At 37.0% G+C, this 21,099-nt stretch overlaps 1 protein-coding gene across 2 annotated transcripts in view; it reads right to left on the reverse strand.

Moving 5' to 3' along the window:
* klhl29 (kelch-like family member 29) overlaps window positions 1-20,760 on the reverse strand; it is a 263,285-nt gene extending 242,525 nt beyond the window's left edge. The window contains exon 1 of one of the 2 annotated variants that reach the window (XM_039648010.2): window positions 20,467-20,760. The gene's annotated coding sequence lies outside the window, so the exon portion shown is untranslated. The remainder of the gene's footprint in view (window positions 1-20,466) is intronic. The other variant, XM_089118884.1, reaches the window with a different exon arrangement.
* Between the last annotated feature and the right edge of the window lie 339 nt (window positions 20,761-21,099).

Here is a 21,099-nt window from a genome sequence, read left to right on the forward strand (position 1 = left end):
AAGAATATAGGCGTGAATTATGTAAGTTTGTAACAAACCTATGTAGGTTCAAGCAAAAAGTGAGACAGGAATAACTGACGGCTCATTTCAGGGAGTTCAGAATTAGTTCTAGACACAAAAACTTTGCATACCATTTACATTACACACTGCATGAAAGGTAACATCGCAGAAAGCATAAGCCACATATTTATGCATTCTAGCATAAAGTATATTTCCGGCCATTAAAGGGATACTCCAACCAAAATTGAAAATTCTGTCATCATTTACTCACCCTCAAGTTGTTATGAGTTTCTTTCTTCTGCTGAACACAAAGAGAAGATATTTTGAAGAACGATTGGAAGCAAACAGTTGTTTGGCACAATTGACTTCCATAGTAGAAAAAATAAAATACTATGGAAATCAATGGTGCCAAGCTTACAATCGTTCTTCAAAATATCTTCCTTTGTGTTCAGCAGAAGAAAGAAACTCATACAGGTTTGCAACAACTTGTGGGTGAGTAAATGATGACAGAATTTCCATTTTTGGGTGGAGTATCCCTTTAAGACTTGATAAAAAACTTGCTATATTGTGTAATTAATTATACATGGCCAATATCAAAAATCACATAACAAAATCATACAAAAAAAGAACTGTAGCACAAGAAAATTAGGACCTAAAAACATCCAGCGCTAAAAGCAAACATTACAGCAACGCTAATTAAATTTTTTTTAACCTTTTTTTTCCCTAATATCGTTTCAGTGGTTCATTAAGTCGCACTTCTGGATTAACTCTGTGGTCTTGTAACTGCTATAACCACGCTATAAGATTGCCAGATCGCTGTAGTTCTAATGAGACATAAGAAAACTACACATTTGACTTGCTTTACGTAAAGCATTACAATAGTCATTATTTTGTTTTTCTTCGTTTCTGATGTCGCAATATATCATACTTTGAATTCATGCAACATTCTCTACCTTGTCTGTGGACATCGTTCATTCCAAAGCCGGTGCTGGATAAACAACGAGCGTGCACGCGACAGTCGGATAAGGTAGGTAGTAATTTTATTTCACCTGGATGAGCTAGGCTAAATTATTTACGACAGCGGTAATGGACAATTCCGCTTCCAACCTGTAGGGCGACCGTAGAGAAAACGTTACTTGATGTTGGTTTAATAGAGTGCCGAAGTTATGACATCACTTTGTAGGACCACTCGGAAGTTAGCAGCGCATGGGTTCCCTCGATCGAAAAGCTATGCGTTTTCCCCATAGACTTTTGGATAATCGCAAAAAAAATAAGATTTGTATTCAACACATAAGAGTTGTGAACCTTACATGTTTTGTCTATCAAGATAATCTTTACAAGTTAATCCAAAATGTATACATTTTGAATCCTATATAAAGTTTTTAAAAACACAAGCAGACGCAATAAAATTAAAAAAAAACACAAGGTTATAACTGGTGCGTTTAATGTCATAGATCAAAACGTGAAAATATGTAGAGGCTTTGTTCACCACAGACCTTATTTCAGGCGATTTAGCAAAAACCCATTCAAAAAACCCATAGACTTTAGAGCGAGGGACCCGGGAGAGCTAAAATGCTAACTCACTTCTGCGTTTTGGCCTACAAAGTGACGTCACAACTTCGGCAGTCTATTGCCCTTCAAATGGGATATCAACAAAGAAACGCACTTCTAGGACTTTCCAGGTAATGATAACCAGACGTCTTCTGATGGAGCAGACACGTCAAAATGTCTAGCTTATAAACATCCTTCGCTTCTCAACCTCCATTTGAGAGTCACATGGTGCAATCGAATGACAAAGCCGACGAGATGAAGTCGTGACACAGTAAATCAAGTGAATTTCGAGCTTTTACAGGCACAAAAAAGGAAAAGGAGCAAAATACTGATAGGGAGTAATAATCCTTTCTTTTCCCGATTATATAAACTTAATAGGATCCCGAATGCAATCACTGTCTAAACTAATGCTTTTAGAGACACAGAGGAGGATCTCATCAGATTGCGTCTGGACAGAATGATTCCCTCGTCTCCGCTTTTCTATTCGCTCCTCTCGCTCGCTTCCTGACCCCTTCTCCTCCGCCTGGAACACCTTCCCCCTGTGTTTACAGACAATAAAGAGACGGACGAATGTTTACTTTGTCATGGAATGAGAAATGTGCTTCTATTATATCATTCAAGATCATTTACGTTCCCCATTGGCTCCTACTTGCGCAAATCTGTTTTTTCTGTCTCGCTCGCGGTGTTCATTTGCACTTTGTCAAGGAAACAGACATTTTATGTCAAGGCCCTGGGGAATTAAATTAATAAAGAAAATGCATGGTAGATTATCTTCAATTATGAATACTGCCAGAACAGGAGTATAAAAAATAGATATTCAAGCCATCCTCTGCCTAGCAGAAATGAAATTAATTTATTGGTGTGTACACAGAGCCAAATGTGTTAGTGTGCTCAGACTTCAAATAACATTTATAAGGCATATCCTTTATTTCAGATCGAGGTAATGCTTATGCAATGCATGAAAATATTGCTTTTAATAGGCCTATTTATTTATTAGCTTTGAGGTCATATTAGTGCTGGGCAGTTTGACCAAAAATGTAGATCACATTTTTTTTTTTTTCCAAAATTAAGCCGGTTTTCCGGTTTAGGACTTTTTTTTTCATGCATAAAAAGGTGTTCAAAGCATTTTCTACTGGTTGAGGGAGGAATTACTGCAATAAATTGACTTTTATTGTCATTAGTTAATATTGTAGAATAGAATAGAGCCCAGTATAAGCTAAAATTGTTATTTCTTAACGTTCTAATAACATTCTTATAACCAAGCAAGAACGTTAATTCAACGTTCAATTCAAGATAATTGAACGTTCTAATAACCAAGTTCATCTAAAAACTGGACGTTTTGAATGTTCCTAGAACGTTCAGAAATAACGTTTTTATAACTTAATGGGAACGTTGTGAAACCTAAAATTTTTTGCCGGGGAAGAGGAGAGATTCACGATTGCACTAAACACGTTTTAAGTGCAGGATTCAGGTTGAGCCAGCGGCCAGTCTAGAACAGAGATTCCGCTCGTCTCCATATGCTCTACTTCTTTTGGATAGTCGCGGCGCGTTCAACGGAATTCATTTGCATAAAGATGGGCATCGGCCAGCTTTTTGACGCGCAGCATTTTTCTAAATGAAGCGCCGCCTTCCCAGAATACTTTACGGGCGCGTCAAAGTCGCGTCACCCATAGGAATAAAGCGGAACGCGGCGCGACAGAAGTGCCGCACGGACAAGTGGATCCGCACCGTAATCCCTATAGAGTGCCGAAGTGATGACGTCACTTTCTAGGACAACTCGGAAGCTAGCGGCGCATGGGCGCATACTGTGCTTCCACTGTTTGTTGGGAATTTCAAATAGATCCAACCCGTTAAAAGTGCCGTTTTAACCACATATCGGCCCCTGGTTTCTCTATTAAACGTATCCCAGTAAATTCAGCATCCTTTTAGGGATTTTAACATCTTTTTTTTATTTTCTTTCTCCCAACTCAGCTGCTTCTCCTCGTTCGACTGTCAACATGGCCGCCACGTCCCAGAATGCAACGCAGCGCCCAAGCCCTAAGTCCCACCCTTTCCGGTCAACCACCATGGGACCTTATTTGTGTGGTATTCAATGGCGAGAGACAACAAATATTTTGATCTCGTTTGAATTGTGCCCTGAATTACACATATGATGTTTGTCAATTTCAAAGATACATTTTAAAGTAAAGAAAGTCGCAGTTTGATGTAAAACTGTTGAGGTATAAAACTGTGAAAATACGTATTACAAAGAATACAAACCCCAAAGGCGCACTTTTTCTCTCAATGAATGAAGCTAACTTTACTGAGGCTAATGTCTGTCATTGTTTCTATAGTCTTACGTTATAATCGTAACGTTACGCCGTCATGCCTGAGTGTTTATTTTGTTTGTTGTACATGTAGTTAAAGTTTTTTACATAGTGGAAAAAGTTTATTTTGATGATTAAAATGCTCTTCAGATAAAGAAAAAAAAACAGTTCTTTTAAGAATTGTTCAGTAAAAGGAACCAAAAATGTAAAATAAAATATAAATATTAGAAAGGAAAATGTAACTTAGCTTAAACAAAAATTGAAAACGTCAACTTGGCAACTAACTGAAACGTTTATTAAAAAAAAATGACAGAAGCACATAAACAAAATTACTAAAACTTAAAATAAAAACTATAAAAAAGCTAATTCAAAATAATAATAAATAGTATACAAACAATAATAATTACACACATACAGTTAACAGCTAAAATAAAATAGAAACTGAAAATATAAAACAAAGCTACATCAAAATAGTATGAAGTCTTATTTATATAATATTTATTCATATTTTATACAACTTACAATAGTTCTGAATCTTTAAAAACATGAAGCCTATCTTACTAGTAAAACAAGCAGCAGATCAGTCCTGTCAACAGGCAATATAGACACATCGAGAAAGATAAACTGCACTCGTAAAGCCGATTTATCATGAGTCCTTTGGTTGGTTGGTTGGTTAGTTACAATTCCGCACACACATTTCCTACAAAGTAATTTACAGTGTATTAATTGCAATCACAGTCCCTCAGGAGCAGTCGCGGGTTAAGTGTTTTCCTCAGGACACAGTCATGATCCAGCTGGATCGTGAACTTGCTAACTTGGTGACTCTCTTGGTCCGCATGGATCGTACCAGCAATCCTTGCGTTAGCAACTAACCTCCTAAAGCGTATTAGTCTCCACCCCCGAACCTGTCCGAAATGGAGTAGGACACCTCAGGGTGACAAATCGTTAACAGATGCTGCTTTGAAATCTCCATGTCGCAATTATTGTTCACCTGTCAACACGAAGTCAAGTCATAAATCATCTTTGTAATTATCAATTGATTAAAAAAAGCTATCTGACAGAGAAAACGGCTCGCAGGCCTAATACATCAATTTTAATGACATTTCTTAATCCAAAAGACTTGGCAATCACCAGAGACCAATTACAGACCATGAGATAGAGGCAAACCATTAATAACGAGAGTTAGCCTGTTTCGCCTCAACATCTTTAGGATAAAGGGCTTGCAGGGGTTCATTTAAAAATGAACTGGTAATCCACACGCATTATGTTACACTGAATCTGGTTCACACTTGTAGTTCGAATCGGTTCTCTTGGTTCAAACCGGAAAGAGAAAAAATACATTTAGACCCGGTTCACTTACTGTAGCATTCACACTGTCACTTTTAAGACCCAAAACAAAAAATGGCTTTTATATTTTGCGACAGAACTTATCGAACATCCAAAACAATGCGGTGTGCTAAATGCGCTCGCTGTATGTGCATACATATGATGGTATTTTTACTATTCACTCACTATCCTCCCTACATTAATCCACTAATAGTTCACTTGACTTGAGGGAATGAATGAAAACGAGTGAGTGAATTTGGACACTGACTGACTGCGATAGTTTGTGCTTGCTGTTTAATAATCATTTGAAACTTGGCAAACTGACAGCTCTAGTAGTAAGATGAAAAGATTTATCTTGATATCTGTCATGGAAACTATGTTTAAACTGTAATTAAACAATTTAATAGTCTATTAAAAAGAAATATTACACTGTAGCCACAGTGGATCGCCATCTTCTTGCGAGACGGGGGAATTCATTCGGCATGACCGCCGCAGTGCATTATGGGGGTAAAAACAAGAGGTAAAAACAATATAAATACTGTTCGTTTTCTCACACAAATCACTCGTTTCGTGTCTTAGGCCATTTGGACTTCTCTGTGCACGCTCTTTGAGGTGGTGACCATAGACCTCAATTATATAACTGACAGACAAGAACGGTTTGACCTAAAAATATCAAAATAGAAAATACTGTGGAAACAAAGACACCTAGATCTTGGATGCCCTTGAGGTAAGATAAAACATATCAAAAATGTATTTCAAAGTGAACTATCCCTTTAAATGTCATTATTTTGTTAGATATATTAAGCAAAGAGATTCTCATATTTAAATTTGTGTGATAAATCCAAACGCTTTTTATGGATATTGACTGTACATTTCGCTTTGTATAATTATCAACAATCTTTTGATAAAGGCTTTTCGCGTTTCTCGGTTCTAAATTTCTCTTTCCTCTGAACCTTGGCTTCACACCAGAGAGAAAATTATACTACTTTCACATCAATCGCTGTACGTTAGAGTTACAGCAACCGCAGGCCGAATTCAGCCGAGGTTTCAACAGCGCAGCGGAAGTAAACATTACTAAACACAATCTCAAAGCAACTAATAACACTGGACATTTGTTCATTTTTTCTTCATAATTGTCCTCCCTGCCGGGTGCATTTCTAAATGAAGACTGCAACATATAATTTCCTAAACCGTATTATTCAAATACAGCATGACAGTGACAGTAACACCCCCAAAATGAGGTCCCAACCCAAATCATCTCACTTTTTCCATTGTGCTTCTCTCTAACTGCGCAACTAATTTTAACTGAACTTTATTTAGGAGGCACAAATTGTCTGTGACACTCGCAAATTTATCATCAACGTTAATAGTGCCGCATAATCCGCTCGGTACAAAAGGAAATCAGAGCAAAGTACCATGATCAAATTATTCAATTGTGAAAAGGGTCATAAATACTAGTTGTAAACAGGAACAAATGCACTCTCTGCAATTTAAAGAAGCAGTTCAGCACTATGAGCTAGTAAGGATACCATATACAATAGGAGAAAAGCTTTTTCCCATCATGGGATTTTATGGGTTTGGTTTTAAGTTTGATTTTGATTCAATTGTATAATTTAAAATACTTTAATCGCTTAAAATATAGAACCTTTCTGGCATATAAACAGTACTTTGAAATTGAGTCAAGATCCTAGGGGTCTATATAGAGACGTTCTCAAGGATCAGTATCGGTTAAATCAGCTATTATTGAACATCAGCTGTCACTCAAGTGTCGTGCAGTGGATGGTCAGAAAATGCTCCTTCATGGGGGTTTGGGTTTGCCAACCTCATTTAAAGGAAAAGAAGCTAAAAAGCAACATGTGATTGCAACAATGCCAATAAATGAGTAAATGATTTTCAAGTGATTCATTACAAAAGTGCACATCAAATATGCGAAGCAAAAGCTCAAATATGGATGCAATGCATGATAGCTGTCAGACTATCTGAGACGTCGTTGCCATGTGATGCTATAGGACTTGATTGACAGACTGGCATTCTGTCATGCTTTTTAACCTTATCTGCACTTTTTTTTCTTTTTGTTGCAATATTCTACTTGTTGTACATAAAAAGTTTAATCTAGTAGTCCCATATTTGACCCCACAAGGTTGTTTACAATGTCTACCATTCTAAGAGATGTTTACATCTACAAACCGAATTCCATAAAAGTTGGGACACTGTACAAATTGTGAATAAAAACAGAATGCAATGATGTGGAAGTTTCAAATTTCAATATTATATTTAGAATACAACATAGATGACATATCAAATGTTTAAACTGAGAAAATGCATAATTTTAAGGGAAAAATAAGTTGATTTTAAATTTCATGGCATCAACACATCTCAAAAAAGTTGGGACAAGGCCATTTTTACCACTGTGTGGCATCCCCTCTTCTTTTAATAACAGTCTGCAAACGTCTGGGGACTGAGGAGACAAGTTGCTCAAGTTTAGGAATAGGAATGTTGTCCCATTCTTGTCTAATAAAGGCTTCTAGCTGCTCAACTGTCTTAGGTCTTCTTTGTTGCATCTTCCTCTTTATGATGCGCCAAATGTTTTCTATGGGTGAAAGATCTGGACTGCAGGCTGGCCATTTCAGTACCCGGATCCTTCTTCTACGCAGCCATGATGTTGTAATTGATGCAGTATGTGGTTTGGCATTGTCTTGTTGGAAAATACAAGGTCTTCCCTGAAAGAGACGATGTCTGGATGGGAGCATATGTTGTTCTAGAACTTGGATATACCTTTCAGCATTGATGGTGCCTTTCCAGATGTGTAAGCTGCCCATGCCACACGCACTCATGCAACCCCATACCATCACAGATGCAGGCTTCTGAACTGAGCGCTGATAACAACTTGGGTTGTCCTTGTCCTCTTTAGTCCGGATGACATGACGTCCCAATTTTCCAAAAAGAACTTCAAATTTTGATTCGTCTGACCACAGAACAGTTTTCCACTTTGCTAGAGTCCACTTTAAATGAGCCTTGGCCCAGAGAAAACGCCTGCGCTTCTGGTTCCCGTTTAGATATGGCTTCTTTTTTGACCTATAGAGTTTTAGCCGGCAACGGTGAATGGCACGGTGGATTGTGTTCACTGACAATGTTTTCTGGAAGTATTCTTGGGCCCATGTTGCGATTTCCATTACAGTAGCATTCCTGTGTGTGATGCAGTGCCGTCTAAGGGCCCGAAGATCACGGGCATTCAGTATGGTTTTCCGGCCTTGACCCTTACGCACAGAGATTGTTCCAGATTCTCTGAATCTTTGGATGATGTTATGCACTGTAGATGATGATAACTTCAAACTCTTTGCAATTTTTCTCTGAGAAACTCCTTTCTGATATTGCTCCACTATTTTTTGCCTCAGCATTGGGGGAATTGGTGATCCTCTGCCCATCTTGACTTCTGAGAGACACTGCCACTCTGAGAGGCTCTTTTTATACCCAATCATGTTGCCAATTGACCTAATAAGTTGCAAATTGGTCCTCCAGCAGTTCCTTATATGTACATTTAACTTTTCTGGCCTCTTATTGCTACCTGTCCCAACTTTTTTGGAATTTGTAGCTCTCATGAAATCCAAAAGGAGCCAATATTTGGCATGGCAATTCAAAATGTCTCACTTTCAACATTTGATATGTCATCTATGTTGTATTCTAAATATAATATTGAAATTTGAAACTTCCACATCATTGCATTCTGTTTTTATTCACAATTTGTACAGTGTACCAACTTTTTATGGGTTTGTATGTACACAGTTTGCAAATACACATACAGTGTGACATATGTCGAACGTGCTTTGAAAAATCAGTCTACGCGATGAAAACATTCACCACAGTAGCATGTGTGCGATACAATACATGTGAGACAGAGCTTGTTTGTGTGAAGTGAGCATTTGTTTTGTGCTTGTGAGCTGCACAACTGAATTGTGATTTGGTTTAGTGAGCCTATGAAATCGCAAAGGTTTAAATTTAAAATAAATATATGCGCAGCACTGTTCAGAGCAGATCGATCGGTTCGCAGTAAACACTGCTCTATCTCTGCCAGCGCTGTGATATTGAGTCATTTACAGTGTAAAATGCCATTGAAAAAGCAGCAGGTGTCAAACATTCTTCTAAACTTAAACTACAAACCTGTTGTCCAACAAAAGAGATCATTTAATGGAGGGTTTAAAATAACGTACTTTTGTGATCTGATGTGCTTCACATTACAGAATGAGGCAGAAATGATATTATTTGATAATTTTCTGTACATTGATAAAGGCTATGTCGACTAGCATTGTGTTAAATATATTTTTATACTTTGATCAGTTACAGTGATAGCTGGATGCCTTTGTCCACATAAGAGATTTCCTTGACAGTCAAAAGATTTATTACTCCTCCTATGAGTCTCACGTGTGGACTTTCTCCAGGAGGACACCCTCTGGCTACTAGGAGTATGAATGAAACATTGCTAACTAATGTTCTCATTACCTTATTTTGGGTGTTACTTACAGTATGCAAAATGGATGCATGGTATTTTCGGACAAATATTAAAGGTCCGCTGACATGAAATTTTCATTTTCTGAGGTTTTTTAACATTAATATGAGTTCCCCTAGCCTGGTCCCCTTGTGTCTAGAATTTTCAATCGGTGTTTCAACGCGCTGATCTTGAATCCCCCCGTATGACGTCATAACGAGGAAAGGTTACCTCACATTTCTCCGCCCGGAGAATTTGGCTAGACCATGAGAAAACGAGCTAGGAACAGGAAGTACGAACACGCAGGCGCAATTTTAGTTTTTCCTAGAGAAATAGCTTTGAGATTTGACTGTTTCCTCGAGAGATATCATGGCTTGCAAACGAGTGAAGCATGGCAGTTGATCGGTGTTCGGATGTACAAATGAACACAAAAGTATTTTTTAGTTCCTTCATCCGAGCCTCTGAAGAAACAATGGGTTAATTTTATCTTCTCTGGAAATGTGCCGACTCAACTCCCAAAAAATTGTATGGTCCAAACATTTCACCGATGTCTGTTTCATCAACTCGATGAACGTCTGAAAATAAATCGATCGAGCTACCAAACAATTTCTGATCAAGTTCAGACAGGTTCAATACTGTCAGATTTGTTTTAACTCAAATTTAATATTTTATAACAAAACCATAGACATTTTAAATAGCCTATCTTAAATAAAATAATAAACAAATGAAATTATTATTATATTTGATATAATTTTTTTGGATTTTTTTAATTGTGGTTGTTTTCAGACAGGCGTTTTATATATGTGCTACAATTGTGTGGCCTGTGCTACAAAAACGTCCAAACTCTGTGGCACCAGTGCTATGTACAAAAAGTTAACATACAGTCCTGATATATATCAGATGGAATTCGTTGTGCTATTCGTGTTCCCCAATGATGGCGGCTCCCAGGCATGAAAAAAATATTGAGCCAGTTTTTAAACCAGAAGTCGAATAAAATTGTGCTCTGCATGCTCTGTAAAACCGCAACGGTAAACCACAGCAGCACAACTTCTATGCAGGAGCTTCTGTAAAGAAAGAAAACATCCCAGGGCTCCCTTTGGACTAGTACAGTGAAACTACACAGCACTAGAATATAGTTGTCAGTCTCATATATGGCTGTGTTTATACCGCATTCAGAATTTTATGAGTAACAAAGCATTTAAAGCTGTTGTTGGTACTTTAAAATTTTCAAATGGATGAACTCGCGCCTCAACAGTTTTATTGACACCGCCATGTTTGATATTGTCACTATGGTTAGTTAAAATTTGGTCGTGACTACATTTTTAAGCAGCCATTTTAATCTCCTGAATGAACAAATCATTTCCGGATTCACACTTGGAAGCCGTTGCTGCAGCAAATCCCAAAAAGTGACACTGCATAAACCTTATCTTTAATGATAGATAATATCACTAGGTAAAAGTTCATTCATAGATTATTTATGGTTGTTTATTTATCAGTAAATTAACCACAGGACTAATCAACTATTCAGGAAAAATGTGTGTGTGTGGGGGGGGGGGTAATCGTTAGATCATTCGATTAATCGAAGAGAAAAAAAAGTACTCAGATTAATCGATTGAAGAATAAGGACACCTTACAGCGACCTCCAGCGCCAGAGTGAGCGTGGCACGATGTACAGTAACCGTTTGGCCTGTCTCTCTACCCCTAAAAACAAACCGCTGCACTCCAACTAAACCTTCAGAAGAAAGAAACCGCCTGAAGCAAATAATTCCATCACTGGATAAATGGATATCGGAGACATGAATAAGATTACATCCCTTCTGAGGTGTGCTGATTGCTTTTGATGAAAGCGATGAAGAGTCTTTAATGGCATGTCTGTAGCTGTACGATTGAGTCAGAAACCCTCATTCCTATAATCATTTCCCCTGGTGAAACCTGACGATTATACAAAAACACAAGAAACGGAGGGATTGATATTTATGTAGGACAACATGAAACAACATTTGCAATGTATTTAAGAGGAGAGTTCAACCAAAAATGTTAATACTGCTATATTTTACTCACCATGTGACTGTCTTTCTCCCAAAGTAGTCAAATTAAAATGTTTCACAGAATGTCCAAGCTGCGCTTTTTTTTATACTTTATGAATGATATGTTATAATCCACAATAACTGTGCGGTATATTCAAAACCTTCTGAAGCCAGTCATGTGAGAATTTTTGTAGTCGATTAATAGTCATTTAAGTAATTTGTCGACTAATTGCACGTTTATATGAATTTAATTACTTATATATAGACTGAGGAGAGTACTAAACCATAATGAGCATTTAATGTAGGCGTGATAGCATATGCGCACTCATAAACTAGATAATTATGAATATTATGACGTGGGAAAAATAGCAAGTAGACATTTTTATTATTAATTAATAAACTAGTGTTTTCTGAGTCAGTGTCAGCTGCAAAGATGAAGTTGACTCGTCATCTCCATAGTGTGGTGTACGCACCTTTAGAATGAATTGTACCTTTCATATGGATTACATAAGCAGAGACTATTTATTTTCTATTTTAATTGGTTTATTTAAAAGTAGACATTTCAAGCTATCCATAGTCGACTATTAGGGAGCAGCCCAGTCCTAATTTTTTAACAAATAACAAATTCCATTTTAGCCCTTTGCCTCATATAAAACGATCATGTGACATCAGAAAAAATTGCTTTTTTAACTCAACAATTTGATTCAATTTCCATATTTGCATAGAAAAGAGTCGCTTGGACATTTTACAGAACAAATCATTTTTGTGTGCCAAAGAGGAAAGAAAATAAACAGTTTTGGAACAACATCAGAGTGAGGACAACATTTTCATTTCTGGTTGATCCAACCCTTTAACTGACTGAAATTGTCTCCTCAAGCCACAGAGAGAGACAAAATTATGTCAGTTATTGTGAATAATGGAAAAACAGGGAAAAATGTCCAATTTTACGCAGCTTTTATACAACTTTCATACTAAAAATAGTCACACACTGACAGTCCCTTTAAGGCAAGTCCAGTTCACTCAGTTTCATAATTACATCATTCATAAGCACGTTGGGACAGCAGGTTTACAGAGCTTTACTTAACAGTGGAAGCTAAACAGGTTCATATTAAACCATATGTTAATGTCCATGATGACCCCAGAGGGGCAGTATTTAGTGGCTAGTTCTCAGCTAAGGCAGAACGGTCCACAGAGGCCAAGTGCATCTAGGAAAATCATAAATCATCTGCACAGTTTTACACCTGAACTCTCTCTAATGCCCTAGATAGAGCTGCTATCCTTGAAGGCAGATTCAATTATTTACCCAGCAAATAAATTATTACATAATGCCCCAGCACACAACGTCCCACAGAACCGCATACTTTCCAGCGATGTCTGACTATTTGTTTCTATCTGAAACATTTACAGAAGAAATTATACTCGATAATGGGTACGTGATAGACTGCAAATAGAGGACGTAATGTTAATATGTCGAGGAGAGGGAGCGTGTTGAAGATCTGCAGTCGGGTGCGAGAGGGATTTTAGAGCAAGTTAGGTTAACCTACACCCTGCTGGGTCTCAGTGATGTGGGACGGGCGGCTGGAGATTACAGGCTCCGATAAGCAGTACATTCACTGGTCATTAAGCCAATGTACAACTGCTTTAATTCACCCTAGTGAGTGTATTTGTATGCAAACACACTTCTGATTTTGCCATTGCCATTTTTATGCCATTTTGTCATAGGTCTCAATGTAGGGAATAAACATTTACCACAGTTATATCCTTAAGTGTCTCCATGGTTATGGATCATATTGCATCTTAATCTAAAGAAAAAATATTACTAAACATAGGCTATACTACCTAACTATATATATATATATATATATATATATATATATATATATATATATATATATATATGGGAGTAAAAATCATACACAGTACCAGTCAAAAATTTGGAAATTTGAAAAAAAAAAAATGTAAAAGTCTCTTGTACTGACAGCATTTATTTGGTCAAAGATATACAGAAAAAAAAATAGTATTTTTTTAAAATATTATTACAATTTAAAAATAATGAGTTTTAACTTTATTTAACTTTAAAATTGTATTTATTTCTGTGACGCAAAGCTGAATTGTCAGCATCAATCCTCCAGTCTTCAGTGTCACATGATCCCCCAGAAATCATTCTAGTATGATGATTTGATTATCAATGTTGGAAACGGTTATGCTGCTTAATATTTTTGGGGGAATCTTTGATACTTTTTCAGGATTCACTGATAAATAACAACTTTAAAAGAACAGAATTTATTCAAAATAGAACTATTTTATAACAATATAAATCTTTCCTAATCACCTTTTTAATTGAACATCCTTGCTGAATAAAAATATTAATTTCTTTCAAAAAAGAAAGAAAGAAATGACTCACTGACCCCACACTTTTGAATGGTGATGTATATTGTTACAAAATATTTCTATTTTAAATAAATGCTGTTGTTTTTAAATGTTTTACTCAAAGAATCCTATCACAGAATGCTATCCTATCATCAAAAATGTATCACAGATTATAAAAAAACAGCAGCTCAGGTCTTTCAATCATTGATATATATATATGTGTGTGTGTGTGTGTGTGTGTGTGTTTAATTTACTCACTTTAATTTATTTACTTAAGAATAATATTCCTAAATGATTAAGTAAATTAAACAAATGTATTACTATTACAAGTTATAAGTGATGTAAACTTACTACTGGTTGATTGGAGTATGATCTTTCACTCTAAAAAATCGTGGTTTATTTCAACCCAAATTTGGGTCAAATATGGACAAACCCAAATGTTAGTTTAAAAATGTAATTTAAAAAAATCTAACGTTGAAAGTGAAAGTAAATTTTTAATTACATTTTAACTCAACATTTGGGTTTGTCCATATTTTACCCAATTTTGGGTTAAAACAACCCAGCATTGTTTAGAGTGTTCCAACAAACAAAAAAACAAACATACATATTTAAAAAGTTGAATTTAAAGTGTGACAGTTTTCATAATCTTTCATCAAAAATGAAGCGGAGAGATTATAATCATCCACTTGGCACAAATAGCACTTTGTGCTCAACAAACGACATGATTTGAGGCATTATGCATGTCTGTAGACCAAACACTGTGGGAAGAGTAACATGCCAAGTTTTAAACTTAAGAGATAGTTTGTTCAAATCCCTAACACAGAGTGTGATCAACAGCTAGCAACAGTTACTAAGCAAACACAACTTGTATCAAATCCCAAAGGATACGATGAAATCCCACGCTACATTATTTCCCATTAAATATGACTTTCCATCAGAAATGTCACATTACAGACGCTAAATGCTTTGCCACTTTTAAATTGAAATGCAAATGCGCTTTCGTGCAGTCACTAATGTCTATGAATGTAAAAATTTGATTTCAGAGTTCATCAGGGATCTGACGTTGTAAAAAGCACTTTACGATCACCAAATGCAACACGACCACGCAGAGTTTTCCCGTTTTAAACAGATGGAGGGAGAAAAGCTCTGAAAATCGGCGGGGGTTGAAGGTGACAGCTTGCGCTGGGTATGGATAGCGGACAACAGTCTCTAATGGCTCGTACGGCCTCTTAAGAGCTCAGAAACTGTGCAGTTCGCTTAAGGCCCTTTGCCCTCTACATTAGCAAGTATATTACTCCATTTGCTTTGGCTCTGAGCTGAATATTCTGCATACTAATTCTCTTCACAGACTCTGACATTCACTCAGGCATGGATTCCCAACTGGCTTAAGTCCACAAATTATGAGGCAGTCTAACGTGGTCTCTCGCTAATATGACCTCTCCGTGCAGCCCGACTGAGGGATTGCGTTTGTCTTGTCAGCACCTAGAGTTTGGTTTCCACCTCATCTGTTGGTTTGAGCCCGGTTAGGTCTGCCAGCGCATCCTCGTGGGTTCAGTCTATATATGGCCTCAAGAGTGCCAGCAGTCCTGCTACATATGTACACACTCTCCGTTCACACACAGTGCCAAAGTTCAAGCGTGGCATCAATGGTATCAAGCTAGACACTTCTTGTTGTAACAGACTGAATCAATTGTCCTGAATTGGATGCATGAAACTTAAGGGGGCATCTCAACCTTTTTTAAATGCAACTTTAAACGCCAAAAATGGTTGTGGTATTATTGCAGTACAAGAAAAGAAAGTATAAAATGCTGTGGCAGAACTCATTCACATGTGTGTGTGTGTTCAGCAGTCTTCAGTGTCACATGATCCTACAGAAATCATTCTAATATGACGATTTGCTGCCTAAGAAACTTTGAAATTGTGTTTTGTAACAATCTCTGTCACTCAATTGAATGCATACTTGCTAAATAAAAGTATTATATTCTTTCAAAATAAATTCTTACTGACCCCAATCTTATGTTATATGTCTATTGAATATAACAATGAATGTAAGCTGTACCACTAGAGTAACACATTGTAGAAAAGATGGTTTCATATTTTGCAATTGGTGTCGCTCTCCAAAAATAAATTTAATAAGTACTGGGAAGATTATTTACAAGATCCATTACTGATTTCAAATTACATGATGAAAATTTAAATTAAATTAGATAATTACATTTTAGGTCATATAATCAGACTACTTTTAGATTACTTCTAGATTACTTTTGACTTCACTTGTTTATCACATTGATTTGAATAGAATAATCTTGTACCATATTGATATAAAAATTAGGGCTGTCAAACGATTAATTGCGATTAATCGCATCCAAAATAAAAGTTTGTGTTTACATAATATATGTAGGTGCACTGTGTATAATTATTTTATATATAGAAATACACACGCTTGTATATATTTAAGAAATATTTCCATGTATATACTGTATATAGATTTATATTATATATAAATATTTTATATTTTCTTAAATATACAGTACATGCATGTGTGTGTGTGTGTGTGTGTATATATAAATATATATAAAATAATTATACACTGTGCACCCACACCCACATATATTATGTAAACACAAACTTTTATTTTGGATGCGATTAATCGCAATTAATCGTTTGACAGCCCTAATAAAAATATACAGAGAAAGAAAATTAATTCCATTTCTTGTTATGAACAAGATGATGTAAAATTAAACATTAAACGATAGGGTTTCGTGAAGGAACTGTGGGGCATTCGTAAATTGATAAAGCTATTAATTAATGTAATCAATAAAAATGTCAAATTATTTTAAAATTAAAAACACTACAACACAAAAATTAACCACAAAAAGACCATTGTGGCATTGTGCAAACAAATTGTAATCATTTAATCAATAAAAATAACTGTAATCTGATACTTAAAAATTGGAACCTATACGTAATCCAGATTACATATAATCAGAGATCTACCCAGTACTGTAAATACATATAAAATAGCATGACACCTTTGATTATTTAACATGATTGCTCACCCTTGTTAAGGAAGCAGACGGCACACTTAAGACGTGCAAAAAAAAATGCTGGAATCATAAAGTGCCCCATTGTGTTTTATCGAATATTACCTTTCATGCAGTGTGTATTAAAGCTGTTTAATAATGTAAAATATCTGGAAAGCTTTAAAGATCAGAGTGCACAACAAATACATTTTGTCTCCTAAAAGAAAGAATCGATTCAGAATATCTGAAACGAGTCGTCAGCAACACTAAGGTCCTCATTGGCTGTCGTGAACGACGTCGTTCTGTTCTGAGACTGGAAGAGTTTAATTTGGTTTCGCTGTCAAACTAAAGTGACGCCAAAATGAATGGGAGTCAATGGGAATGCTAACGCAAGTGAAGTTCTGCTACAAGATGGCAGCTGCCGCGAGGCTTCAACTTCCGGTCGATGGATTACCCCCTTGATTGATACGAACACCGATGCAATCATTAGCGGTAGACCAATCACAACATACTGGGTGTGGGTCATCTACCAATCAGAGCAGAGTAGACTCGTGGAAAGGAGGGGTTGGATGCATGTAAACCTATTGTAGGAGATCTCTAAAACAAAAAAACAAAAAAAATCACTATTCAAGAAAAGTACAAGCTACTTCCTTCCTTGTTTGCCCATAGAGTGTGAAGCTGTCAGAAAGACAGGTGTGATTCTAAGGACAGTTTTAATGAAATCTGTCAGGTAGTAGTAAGGACATTTTATCCTCAGTTTTAAAAAAAAAACAACAACCTTTAAACAATTTCTGACCTTTCCCTGATAGCAGAAAAACCATTTAAGGTGTTTACATGACCTTGCGTGCCGTCGACTTAATAAGGTTTAATATCATGGATGCAAATTCGCTAAGGGCAACCTACAAAAACAACTTTCTCTTCCCCGTAACTGGCCACAAAATTCAACGTCATTTGCATATAGTCATTCATTTGACAAGCCTTTTGTCATTTGGTTTAGCGGGCATTAGCAAATATGAAACAACAACAGTGAGCGCAGACAGGTAATATATCAAAGCACAAACAACACCTCAAGCCCAACTAATTAATAAAGAGTTTGCCTTGGCAGCGCAAGATGAAAATAATGACAGACGTTGCTTGCAATACTGCAGCCGAGACTGGATCTTCTAAATTAGGAAGTGCTTTCATAACTTGAGCGCTATTCACAACCTTAAATAGACTGGCGACACGCAAAGAACAAAATCAAACACTGCTCTCTCTCAAGCCTGTAAAATGTTAGGCGTAAACAAAGCATATGTCAAATCATTATCAACTTCTTTTTCAAATTAAGAACATGGCTAACACAGAACTGCTGCCCAGATTGTTTTATATAAACATTAACCTACATTTTCCACACGGTTCGCATGAGGTCACAAGCGATAATGCATCACAGAAGACAGCCACGCTAAAAGATGTGGGAAATTATGTCCTCGGCTCTCAAGAAATCAAGCAATCGTGCGCTCAATCCGAAATGAAATCCATTCAGTGTTATAACCGTAACCTCACCTGTATCACCCTTCATACCGCTCCTCTCGACTCATAATAACATCCCCAGAAGGTATCCGAACCTGAAAATAATAAAAACCGCCTATAGCTTTCTAAACCAAATTCTCTTCTTTTTGTCATCTCAGTCTTTGAAAAGCTGCAGAAATCCATCCCTGCTGATATATTCGACTATTCTGAAAACATATTAGCCCGGTCTTCCAAAGAAAGAACTATTATTCTTTTGTTCTTCCTTTTGTACTTGATTTCAAAAACATATTGATTTTGACCGGAGAAGGGTGGACCGATATAACCAGCACTCCCTCGGCACAGTGCAAAAGAGGACTAGAATAAAACAATTCATGGTCCAACCATTAAGTCAGCCATATTTCTCCAATCTACTGGAAGTTTTAAAACATTGACGAGAAGTGTGTGTGTGTGTTTGCAACACTCAGCCCCGTTCCAGAGCATCCGAACTGTAAGCCTTTAATCCGGGGAATGTTCTGAGCTGCTACCTGATACATTTGCCAATGTTATCAATGTCTGCGTCTGCAAACATGACAGAAGTGCTATTCCACCGAGACCCACGGCCGCTGCGAGGGAATCTGCACTTCTGCGTGTGCAAGAGACACCACACGGATTATCACTACGACACAGGAGGGTTACGCGTGTCGTGACGTGTGAAATATGTTTATAGCGAGAGACAGCTGACCTCGGCGATAACACTGAACTCACTTGCAAATGCAAAGAGATCAGCTGCTGTATCTCTTGCACATGCAATCGATTTTACTCTCTGTAATAGTCCCATATTGCCTGGGAGGGGTAAATTCAGATTGCATTTGTTTACTTACTGCAAAAAAATATATATAGAACATCATTTCTGTGTGCACAATAGCCTACGGGTTCAACGAAAGCTTCTTACTGTAACAGTATGATATTGTACCACTACCAATCAATAAGGACATGCATGAGGAAAAAAACTCAGTCTCCTGGAGATCTACTTTCATGCAGAGTTTAGTAAGGACTCGGGTTTGCAAGGAAAAAATGTTCTGTAGGTCCCTGGGCTGAGAGGCAATTTTTGCATTTCAGTCCATATCATATCAGTCAATTCTTTGAAATAGGCTATAAACAAAAATATGTTTAAGTGTGTGTGTGTACGGTATAATTTGGTTGCTTCATTCAGAGTGTAAAACCATCATTAAACAAACATAAATCTACTGTTGAACAACAGTATATAGTGAAAAGATAAACCTAGGACAATGATCTGAGGTTTTTTCTTCCTTAATTAAATACATGTATATCAATACTGATTTAACAAAATACAATACTGCTTGAAAAAGTCTATATATATTGGCTACACGCACACATATTGACAAGCTCTGCTGGAAACAAACACCTGAAGTAACGTTAGGTGGTCAATGGTTGTGTCTCCAAACCTAGTGAGCTGTCAACAATTTTAATTTAGATATATTGACAATAAAATGCATTCTAGATAGGTTTGAAGAAGCAACAATGGACTTTTGGTTCACTTAAGGGTTGCAAGTAAACAGGTTCCAGCCAGGTTCTCGGCCAATGGCAAATCACAAGTATTTGGAGTATCCAGGACAAAAGTATCCAGGACATGTTATCCAAGTGACCCAATCCAGCGGTTGCTATAAATCCCACCAGGAAGTTTTTTCCCACATCCATTTGAAGAGGATGGCGTACACAAACACCTTCACCAAACGCGCGCGAGTGTCATATGACTACAGTAACTGCTACCAGAACACGCACGTGATATAATAGCGCTCCATGCAATAATAATGTACAGTTGCCATCCACGACATGACCACCACCACCACCATCATCATCTCCAGCCTCACCTCCAGATCGAGTTGCCCAGTGATGCCAGGCGTCCGTCCTTGTCTCTCTCAGATGTTTTTTCCTCACGCGCTGGCCGTTGATTCATCTCATGACGCTGAAAAGTGTGTTGTGTTGTCTCGCATCTGTAGCAGGTGTCTTTCTCCCTCAGTATTGAGTTGACAGATGCTGTCCGTACACAGAGAGAGACGCGAGTGAATGCTGCTCCGGTCTCCCAGCTGATACTTTACTCACAAGCGCCTCCCACTTCCAGCCCGTCAGCTCTGGCTGCGAGTTTGCGTGAGAACCAGCAGCACCTATTGGCGAAACATGGAAGTGCAGCCCATTCATTCATCTGACAGAAAGCCTACAGTATTACACTTATGTTCAATTGTCTTCAAATATATATACATGTATGATGTAACAAATAATGTACTTTTGTTAAAAAAAATTAAAAAAACGGCTACACTTTTATTTTACAGTGTCCTTGTTATGTGTTACTTGAGCTTAGTAAATTATGCATAATTACATGCAACTAACCCTCAACCAAAGCCTAATCATAGTAAAAACAATTCAATTAATATTACTCAGTACTTATGTATATAATTATACAGTAACATGACACCTTAAAATAAAGTGGAACCATAAAAATAAAC

The sequence above is a fragment of the Pimephales promelas genome, chromosome 13, assembly GCF_988280905.1.
Source record: "Pimephales promelas chromosome 13, fPimPro1.hap1.1, whole genome shotgun sequence".
In the NCBI taxonomy this organism is placed as follows: domain Eukaryota; kingdom Metazoa; phylum Chordata; class Actinopteri; order Cypriniformes; family Leuciscidae; genus Pimephales; species Pimephales promelas.